Here is a 10957-nt window from a genome sequence, read left to right on the forward strand (position 1 = left end):
TTTAATAAGAGAATTCCAGAGTACAATATTACTTTTGACCAGCCAAATATAAGACACTTTCTACTATCCTATGTTCACAATTATAATAAAAGGTCTTACTGTAAATGCTACCATCAGGAGCAAAGGGCACTTGGGACTTAAGATTTTTAATAATCAAGGTGATTTATAGTTGCTGGGAAAATTTGACCATCACTTTTCTAGATAGGCAGTTGAATCTTGCCTTTTCTACATTATTTTTCTAAAAGCTTTTGCTTTTAGAAATCACTACACGGGAAGACTTACCTTTTACCATTTTGTCATTTTCTATAAAGACGTGGTGAAACATGGCATTTACATTCATATCCATTTACACACTTGTACTTACTCTGGAAATCTCAAGAGTGTGTGTGTGGGGAGGGGGAAGTGTTGGAGTGCATGTACCATGATGCACATGTGGAGGTCAGAGGACAGCTTTGGGTGTCAGTCCTTCCCTTCCAACTTGCTTGAGGTAGAGTCTCATGCTCACAGCCAAGTTTTCTAGGCTAACTGGCCCACAAGCTTCTCAGGGATCCTTCTGTCTCCTCTGCTGTCTCAACGTGGAGGGGGAGGGGGTGAGGATATAGAAACACACTACTATGCCCAGCTTCATGTAAGTTCTGGGGATCCAAAGTCAGGTAGTCATGCTTGTGTGGTGCTGGGTTCCCCCGGCAGGTAGCACTGGAGAAGGACCAGGCCCACTGGCTCCTCCCGCGGAGTTGAGGAGGAGGGTGGGGGTCCACGGCCAAGAACACACTGAGCCGGGAGTCTCGTCAAAGCAGGAACTCACTTTAGGGTAACAAGCAGGTGCTTATATAGTGGTGAGAAAAAGGCGGGGATCTCAGGGATAAGGTGTAAGGGCCAATTGCATACCGCGACTTTCGAGATGATTGGTTCTAAGCGCACGGGCGGAACTCTAACTCCCTACGCGGAAGTAGCCAGCCAGAGGCCATTTGGCGCCTTGCTGAGTCCTAGCTGGCCGGAGGCAGGTGGCCAGACTTTAGCTAGGCCCAGGAAGTTGCACTGGGCCTCGGGACCGGCCTCTCAAGGCCCAACAGCACGGTAAGTGCTTTTATCCACCAAACCATCTCTCCAGCCCACATGTACATTTAAAAAATATATATATTGGTTTATGTGCAAACACACAGAGATAGGCAGTAAGGGAGAAAGACAGAGAGCAAGAATGGGCGCACCAGGGCCTACTGCTGCAGCAAATGAACTCCAGACATATGCACCACTTTTTGCATCTTGCTTTACATGGGTACTGGGGAATCAAGCCTGGGCCATCAGGCATTGCAAGCAAGCACCTTAACTGCTGAGCCATCTCTCCAGCCCCCTACATGTACACACACACACACATTACACACACACACACACATTATATGTATATTACATGTACATTTTTTTTTTTTTTTTGGTTTTCTGAGGTAGGGTCTCACTCTAGCCCAGGCTGACCTGGAATTGGCTAGGTAGTCTCAGGGTTGCCTCGAACTCATGGCAATCCTCTTGCTCCTCTGCCTCCCGAGTGCTGGGATTCAAGCTGTGCACCATCACATCCGGCTGCATGTACTTTTTTTTTTTTTTTCTCTTAAGGTTTTACTTTTTATTTATTTATTTTGGGTTTTTCAAGGCTGACCTGGAATTCACTATGTTGTCTCAAGGTAGCCTTGAACTCACAACTATCCCTCCCGAGTGCTAGAATTAAGGGAGTGTGCCACCATGCCCGGCTTTTTTTTTTTTTTTTTTTTGAAGTAGGGTCTCACTCTAGCCCAGGCTGACCTGGAATTGACATTAGAAAAACTAACCATTTTCTTGCAAATCCTGTTCCCCCAAAACTCAAATTTTCATTGAACCTTAGCAGATAGAAAAGATATGGTATCTGTTTATGTAAGCCCAGATGAGCAAAGGCTGCCTGACCTCACATGGCTAAAAGGCTGCCTGCCAGTGGGCACTGGGCATTTCCCACATCCCTTTCAGGGCAGAACAGAGTTAGTGTAAGCTATTTGCATGCCAATACTACTTCAATGACCTCACATATGACATTAGTCATGATTTCCTACTGCTCCTGAAATATGAGTAAATGGCCTTCACTGAAGGATGAACTTAGTTCAGGTTTTTATTCTTTTCTTTCTATGATTAGAAACATATGTACTCTATTAATCTGTTTTATATTGCTATAACAAAGTACCTGAGTCCAGATAACTTATATAAAGTAGATGCCTACATGATTCATGGCTGTGGAAGTGGGGGAGTCCAAAAGTATGGTGCCCGCATCTAGCAAGGACCTTCTGGTGGTGTCACAACATAGCAGAGGGTGTCATATGGCGAAGGACCACTCATGTTAGCTCACTCTCTCCTCCTCCTCCTGAGTTATTTTCATTCTGGCCTTCCTGAGACAGTCTCTCTGCATATCCCAGCTGGCCTGGAACTCACAATGCTCCTGCATCCTACCTCTGCCTTCCAAGTCTGGGTCCACAGGCACGAGGTTCTTTTCCCCGTTTACAAAGTTACTGATCCCATCATGGGCCTCCACCCTCATTAGTCCTGTTTTCTTCCCAAAGGCCTCACTTCCAAGGACTAGTAATATAAGTCTGCAGCACAAGCACTTTGAGGGAACACACTCAGACCACAGCACATGCACACTTTCATATCCCCTTGACAATAAAATCATTTTCTTTCCTTCACTGGAAAGGCTGAGCCAGGGGAATTCAGTCAATGAGAACCAAGATTAAGCAAGAATAACCACATTCTTTCAGCCATTTATAGGCTCCTTTGCTACCATCAAAATCACAGAATATAAAAGAGATTTGTAACGTGAAGCAGGAAAGAAGAACAAGGGGCAGGACACCATAGGCCTGGGTGATCGTCGGAAGGTCCAGTGAGTCAACTGAAAAGAAATCCTGAGGGATACATTTGAAATAAGAAAAACTCACCTTTTATTTTTCTTGGGTCACAAAGTACATCACTATTGCAAGGTATGTGTGAGAGTGTGTGTGTGTATGTGTGTGTGTGTGCACTCGCATAGGCTGAAAGAAAACATGATGCTCTCCCTCAATTACCTCTGTGCTTATAAGCAAGTGCTTCTTCACAGGAAAAGAAAAAAATGCCTCCTTACTATGTAATATTGACAAAATGTATCACTGATGAACTTCCTGACAGCTCTGAACCCAAAGGTCATAGGCACAGAGGGAAGGAAATCTGTCAGGGAAAAGCCAGGCAGAATCCTCCAAAGGGTCACGTGCTGAGCGTTTCCTCTTTGTATTCCCCAAGGCAAGGACAGAGAAGCCCCCTCATCAGCTCCTCCACTTATTCCCCAGGGTCCCAAAAGTACCCTGAACAGTCTCTCCTTCATTAAGAATGTGGCATTCAGTAAGCTAGAAAAAGAGATATAAAGGGAATAAAAAGTAATGGAGGGAACTTAATAGGATGGTATTGTATATATGTAAGTAGAAAAATAGATTAATGGGAGTGAAAAGGCCCAAGTGAGGCCAGGGGAAGAGATTGATTAAAGGAAAGGTATAGGGAGAGCTAATCAAAGTCTGAGAGGATATAAATAAATCATATGGAAACCTACTTTTTTGGACAATGGAACACTCAGGAGCCCCAGATAGTTATTAGAAAATTTTCAGTGCCAGGGATGGGTTACCTTCCAGTGAGTTGTTGGCCAGGGAGTTCCCTGATACCCCCAAAACATTACAGGCCATTGCTGAGGCCCTTGGTTTCCCACCAGGAATAGATGGTCAGACCCTATTTCTGATGACTACATATACATGGACTGCAAGGTCACTGAGAAATCCTGCTAGAACTAAGCTGATAACATCCTCCATGTAGACCAGCTGACAGAAAGCTGGAAGAAGCCATTCTGCATGCAGTTCAATGGGAGAGAGAGAAATCACCAGTGAAGAGATTCAACAGTGAGCACCTCACTCCTTATATTTGGCCAACCAGGCCAAATGAGCCAAGGGGTGCAATAGTGGCATGCCTTTCATGGAAACCAACTACCCTCTAATTGGACTGGAGGCCTGCTGCATGGGAGGGAATACATTCCTGATACTGAAAACCTACAACAGTGATGTCAAGAGCCCTAGGGGGTGTAACATCTACTGCTGTCTGGTTAAATGTATATACTATGCTCATCAAACTGCCCAGTAAGCACTTCTCTTAATGTTCATACCCATGTATTATATTAATGCTATTCTCACTTTTAGTAGAGAACCTTCTTTTTTCAGATGGAAGTGACCTTTGGATGACTCAGAAGGCATCATGGTGCTGGGAAGAAGTGACAGAAGAGTGCTCAGCACTGCAATATCTCTATCACACCTTCCAAGGCTCAGGGTCCATTGCAGAAGAGGTGGCGGAAAGAATGTAAGATTCAAAGGAAGGATAGGACTCCTTACAACATGGTTCCCCAGACACAAAAGGGCCTGGATATCCATGACCTCACAGTGCCTGACACTAATTACACAAGACCATCATAACAGGAAGAAAAGATCATGACATCGAAATAAAAGAGAGACTGATTGAGAAGGGGAGGGAATGGAGTTTAAAAGGGGAAAGTGGGAGGAGGGAGGGCATTACCATGGGATATTGTTTACAATCATGGAAGTTGATAATAAAAATAAATTAATTAATTAAATAAAATTAAAAAGTAAAGTAGGGGCTGAGGAAATGGCTTAGAAGTTAAAGGTTTGATTCTCAACTGCTTACATAAATAAAGCCAGATGCACAAAGTAAAAAAAAAAAAAAAAAGAATGTGGCATATAAGTAGGCTTCGGGAAGGACACAGCCCAGGCTCTGGTTCAGGGTGGACAGTGTAACAACAGCAAGAGTCAGAATTTGAGAAACAAGAAATGACTTCCAGACTTGGCCTATGTGTGACTATGGGACAAGTCTTATATATTCTGAACAGTGGCCTGTTCACCAACAACCAACAATGGGTAGCATTTTCACTTACATGTATGTATACAAGCATGCACTTGCACACACGTGCATGTAGTATGTGTACACAGAGAACAGAGGTGGATATTGTGCCCTCTATTGCTCTTCTGCTTTCTTTTCCTTGAGAAAGAGTCTCATTGAACCTGGAGCTCACCAGCTGTACCCACTCCACCCAGCCTGGGGTTACATGCCTGCATGACCATGATTGGCTTCTTGTGCTGGAAATCAAGTGTTCTTACCTATTGAGCTATGCCTCCATTTACATTTTCACCTCTCAATTCTTCTGAACCTGCATCCATCTTTCAAACAGATGCAAAAACTGAGGCTCCAAGAGCTAAAGTGACTAACATGACTTAACTTTTACTTTGCTATTTCTGTTTTCTGCTATGTCTATTATTTCAAAAATACATCCAAAGCATAGGCCCATGGAGCACAGGCATACACTAACCCTATAGAAATGGAAAAGCCAAGATGGAAACATATAGAAAGCTATTTATGTCTAAAGAAGTCGGGATACCCTTGTACACAGGATAGGTACATCCTTGAAAAACTGAAGGTGCCTGGCCCCATCCCCCACACATAATCATGGTTCTGGTAAAACAATCTGATGGCACTTAGAATGTTTTCCATGTTGACTTTATATAGAAAGCCTAACGTTTACTCCTAGAGTCAACTTTGACCAGAAATATACGAGAGTTTCTTTATAGGACTCTCTGATCCCAGCCTCATTTACAGACTATGATTACTAACATGTATTTCTTTAACTTTTAGGAATGTTCCACACTCCCACTCATATTGTAAGAAGAAAATCAAGCAGCCCACATAGTCTGCCAGCAAGTGTCTATAGTGGAACCTCTCCTTTCCTAATCTTAGTTTCCCTGGCATCTCTTACCTGAAATCAGATCTTAGGCAACAAATACAGATGTGAACATCTGCAGCATCTTTGCTCCTAACCGAGGGATCACAAGTGAGAGGCAGTCCTTTGGAGGCCTGCTCTGGATGCCGGGGACACCAGCCAGGATAGCAGTGGTAACTCCAAGCCAGGTCTCTGAGCTGTGCTTGGAGCAGATTTATATCATGTAAATGGTTATTCTGTAAGTAGACTGGTACATTAGCTGAATTCAGGGACATGCAAAATGTATTAGGTAATTTAAAGTCCAATGGGTTTCCTGTGGTGAAGGCAGCTAGAGAAACATTTCCAAAATGGATGTTATTTTACTTCTCAGTCTAAAATGAAACATTATAACCACCTGATGTTTGTCCTTTTCACAGTTTTGCATGCTCTTCTGTCATGGTGCAGGACACTGTAACACTTGATCTTCTGTCCCTGCTGTTATCAACTTTGGGGAGAGCCTGATACCTGCTTCACATTACAGTCACATCTCCCAAATGCAGAAAAGTTACATTAGTCCACTAGCATTATTGCATATGCTCCTTTAGTATACATGTGCTCAGGCAGCAAGCACTTTTGTCACAAATAATCTTCAATACTGTATATTTTTCAGTACACTTAAAATACTTATAGGTTTTTCTATGCAGATAACAAAATCTATTATTACCTACCAGCAGCACCATGGTTTTAAGGAAATAAAGTGATATTTTTAAAGGATGTGTTTGAATGAATAGTGAAAATGTCAATTACAATAATAAAAACATTCAATTCTGATTGGAAAAGGAGGCACAGAAACTAATGCAGCTGATAGTTTCTGTTGGGAAAAATTTCCCAGATCAAGTAATGATAAAGATCTTTCGTACTCCATTCAGCAGAGAATTCTCTCCACTACCAGGTATTCCTCTAGCCAGTCACAGCCTGCCAAGCAGAGAGGGAATGAGAGAGAGAGATTATCCTTCCTGGTAAAATATATCTATAACCTTCTGGTGGTGGGTTTCACCTTTTGGCTCAGGTGAGCCAGCTGATTGGTCTGGGCTCAGGAAGAGGCCAGCCATGACACCAAGTTCTAGGCTCTAAGCTAGACCAAAAACATTGTAAAAATTAGATTTAAATCCTAGGAAAGACTTCCCTCACAGGAGGGGCCCAGGTTGTTTGTGGAAAAGATCTCCTTTAGTCAAGCAATAAGGAGTCAGATCATCCTTTGATCTCAAGAAAAGTGGAGACCACAAGAAGAGGTACCGACATTCTTACTTTCAGTGGTCCAGTCACCCTAACTGTCTAACAAAGCTACCTGACTCCCTCTCAGTGCCATAAGTATTTGTTCATGTAAAAATTTCCCAGTTTAGACCAATGAGACATTTAAGCAACAAAGCAGCAGTTGACTGTTTCTGGAAGACTGTGATTGCCTAAAGGATGGACAAGGCTTCTGTGGGCATGCAGTCAAGAAGAACAGAGGGCTGGGCATGGTGGCTCATCCTTTTAATCCCAGCACTCAGGAGGCAGAGGTAGGAGGGTCACTGTGAGATCGAGGCCATCCTGAGACTACATAGTGAATTCCAGGTCAGCCTGAGCTAGAGTGAGACCATACCTTGAAAAACAACAACAACAAAAACCCAACCAACCAAACAACAACAACAACAAAAAAAAAAAAAAAAAAAAAGAAGAGGAGGAGGAAGGGGGGAGGAGGAGAAAGAACAGAGGGCCGCCGAAGGGATGTCTTAGAGGTTAAGGCACTTGCCTGCAAAGCTAAAGGACCCAAGTTGATTACTCAGGACCCATATAAGCCAGATATACAAGGTGACGCATGCATCTGGAGTTTGTTGGCAGTGGCTGGAGACTCTGATACACCCATTCTCTCTCTCTCTCTCCCTCTTTCTCTCTCTGTCAAATTAAAAATAAATAAAAAAGAACAGAGTTGGGCTGGAGAGATGGCTTAGCGGTTAAGCGCTTGCCTGTGAAGCCTAAGGACCCCGGTTCGAGGCTTGGTTCCCCAGGTCCCACGTTAGCCAGATGCACAAGGGGGCGCACGCGTCTGGAGTTCGTTTGCAGAGGCTGGAGGCCCTGGCGCGCCCATTCTCTCTCTCTCCCTCTATCTGTCTTTCTCTCTGTGTCTGAAGAAAAAAAAAAAAAAAAAAAAAAAAAAAAAACAGAGTTTAAAGCAGAGGATGAAGTTCAAAATCTACCTCTAGCATCCATTAGCATTTGGCTTTGGGAAATTACTTGTTCTTCTCAAGCTCCATGAATCTCTGTTCATCATATGAGTAGGTTAACAATTTCCACCTTAAAGACCACTGTGAGCACAAATGAATCCATGAAGTTCATCATATAGTACCTGTTGCTTTCTAGGAGTATAATAATTTTGATCTTCTTTTCATAGCCTTGCATAAGTTACTCACCCCCTAGCCTGCTGACTTACATATTAGGAGCTGAATACATAATATCATTAATGAGTTGTGCTGGGCAGCAAAAGCCTAGCGGTCTCAGAAAGTAAATTGAATATATCCCATAGCTGGGTGGCCTCCACAGGACATCCTTAGAGGAGACCCTAGGTTGTCTTAGCAAGAAACTCTTTGAAAGGTGGTCCCTACTCACAACTGTGTGTTCTGATGGTTTAATGGTTGAGTTTTCTAGGGTTTTGTACCCTTCATGGGTGGCCATTTAAAGCATGGGGCCTCTATAAGCAGGAATGAGAAGCAAGGGAGGCTGGACAAATTCAGCCTTGAGAGCCTCACATCCCTCACAAGGCCAGCAGCCAGGAGAAGAACAGTAGTGACAAAGACGGGCAGAGCGCATTGTAAGTAGTGCACTGAGACCACCCATCTAGTACATGTGCACCTGCAAGAGGTACAACTGAAGAGCAGAAGTCTGTGAGGCTTCAGTTGGGACAGGACTCTTGTACTGATGCCAAGAGGGGATAAAGGACCAGGCCTACTTCTTGGTTGGGACACACAATTAGGAAATGCCTGCTGTGGTTTGAATCTGAAAGGTCTCCCATGGGCACATGCTCTGCAGATTTGTTCCTCAGCAGCTGGCGATGTTTGAAGAGTCTATGGAACATCCAGGAGATGGGGCCAATGCAGCGGAGGTAGATCACTAGAGGTAGGCCTCTGAGAGTTATTAGCCCAGTTCCTAGTTCCAGCAGTTCTCTGCTTCCTGGCCTGCCATGAGGGGAACAATTATAGGACTAGTTACCACTGCCATGATGGCCTGAGACCCTCTGAAACCCCAAACTGATATAATCCCTTAAATTGCTTCTGTCAGGCATTTTGTCACACCCGTTAGAAAAAATAACACAATACCTGTCACGTGGAGTCAGGACTCGCTGAAGGAAAAGTACAAACAGTTAGATGAGCTCTTTTAGTTAGGCCATATGAAGCTTTTGAGAGTTCAGGACCAGTGTTAACATTCCTCCACAGCTCCCCAGAGGCAGAGACCTGGTATCTTTTGTCTTATTTTCTCTCATTCCTTTCCTGTCATTTTGGCTTATGCTTATATTGAAAATGTCAACTTATCTAGAACAGTGTTTGGCACCAAACGACCAAACCCACCCTGACACTATCTAGCTGATAGAAAATTACAGAAGGGGGGCTGGAGAAATGGTTTAGCGGTTAAGCACTTGCCTGTGAAGCCCAAGAACCTTGGTTCGAGGCTCGGTTCCCCAGGTCCCACGTTAGCCAGATGCACAAGGGGGCGCACGCGTCTGGAGTTCGTTTGCAGAGGCTGGAAGCCCTGGCGCGCCCATTCTCTCTCTCTCCCTCTATCTGTCTTTCTCTCTGTGTCTGTTGCTCTCAAATAAATAAATAAAAAAATTAAAAAAAAAAAAAAAAAGAAAATTACAGAAGGGGCAGGAATATTCCCCAGGAAGGACTGTGGCAGTGTCATCCAGGATTAGGTTAACTGCAAACCCAACATGGCCAAAGGAAGGGCCCTCTTACTTGCCTGGGATTCCCCAAGACAAGTTCTGTATTAATGATGTATTTACCTCCCTCTGAAAAAGGCTCCAAACTGCATAAACTCAAGACTCCACAAACCGGGACCCACCTCTCACAATCAGTCAACCTAATTAGAGACTCAAAGGGCAAGAGGGGCAGAGGCATGGGGTTTGACCCCTAGAAAGCTCTGTCTTTAATGGGAGATTTGGCATTGTGCTCAGGACCTGAAGATTTTCCTATATAAACCACCACATAGTGAGAAGTCATTTTTAGATTTTCATTACTGATGATTGATATCTGAGCAAATCCCAAAGGGTTATTTTTTATTTTTTTTTTTTTTAGAATCAGGTGTACTCCTTCAGCTGTCCTGATTGAATGATGTTAACATATATGACTGAAGCTTTGTAAAGCAGCGTTGGCTGGGGTGAAGTCCGGGCACACAATAAACACACACACACACACACACACACAGCCAAAGAGGTGATCCGAGACTCTATTATTAGGCAATTGCTAGCCATAGGTGGGTGATCCTGACAGTGAAGTGGAGCTGGTAAACATCTTACCACAACAAACGAACAAACAAACAAACCCCCGAAGGAGGTTTCCGAAAACACGAGACCTTCATTTGCATTACGTTACTAATGTGTTTCTGTCTTTGGAATCTGTGTAAAAACTCTAGCTCTGCCTTTTAGCATCTTGGCCATTAGCAATAAAAACAGGGTTGTATTTTTTTTAGAATTTTTTCCTCAATTTTTATTAACATTTTCCATGATTATAAAAATATCCCATAGTAATAACCTCCCTCTCCCCACTTTCCCCTTTGAAATTCCATTCTCCATCATATCCCCTCTCCATCTCAATCAGTCTCTCTTTTATTTTGATGTCATGATCTTTTCCTCCTCTTATGATGGTCTTGTGTAGGTAGTGTCAGGCACTATGAGGTCATGGATATCCAGGCCATTTTATGTCTGGAGGGAGCACATTGTAAGGAGTCCTATCCTTCCTGTGGCTCTTACATTCTTTCCACTACCTCTTCCACATTAGACCCTGAGCCTTGGAAGGTGTGATTGAGATGTTACTCAGTACTCCAGTCACTTCTTTCCAGCACTATGATACCTTCTGAGACATCCCAAGGTCACTGCCATCTGAAAAGAGAAGATTCTCTATCCAAAGTGAGAGT

Source organism: Jaculus jaculus, chromosome 9 (genome assembly GCF_020740685.1).
Source record: "Jaculus jaculus isolate mJacJac1 chromosome 9, mJacJac1.mat.Y.cur, whole genome shotgun sequence".
Lineage (NCBI taxonomy): Eukaryota > Metazoa > Chordata > Mammalia > Rodentia > Dipodidae > Jaculus > Jaculus jaculus.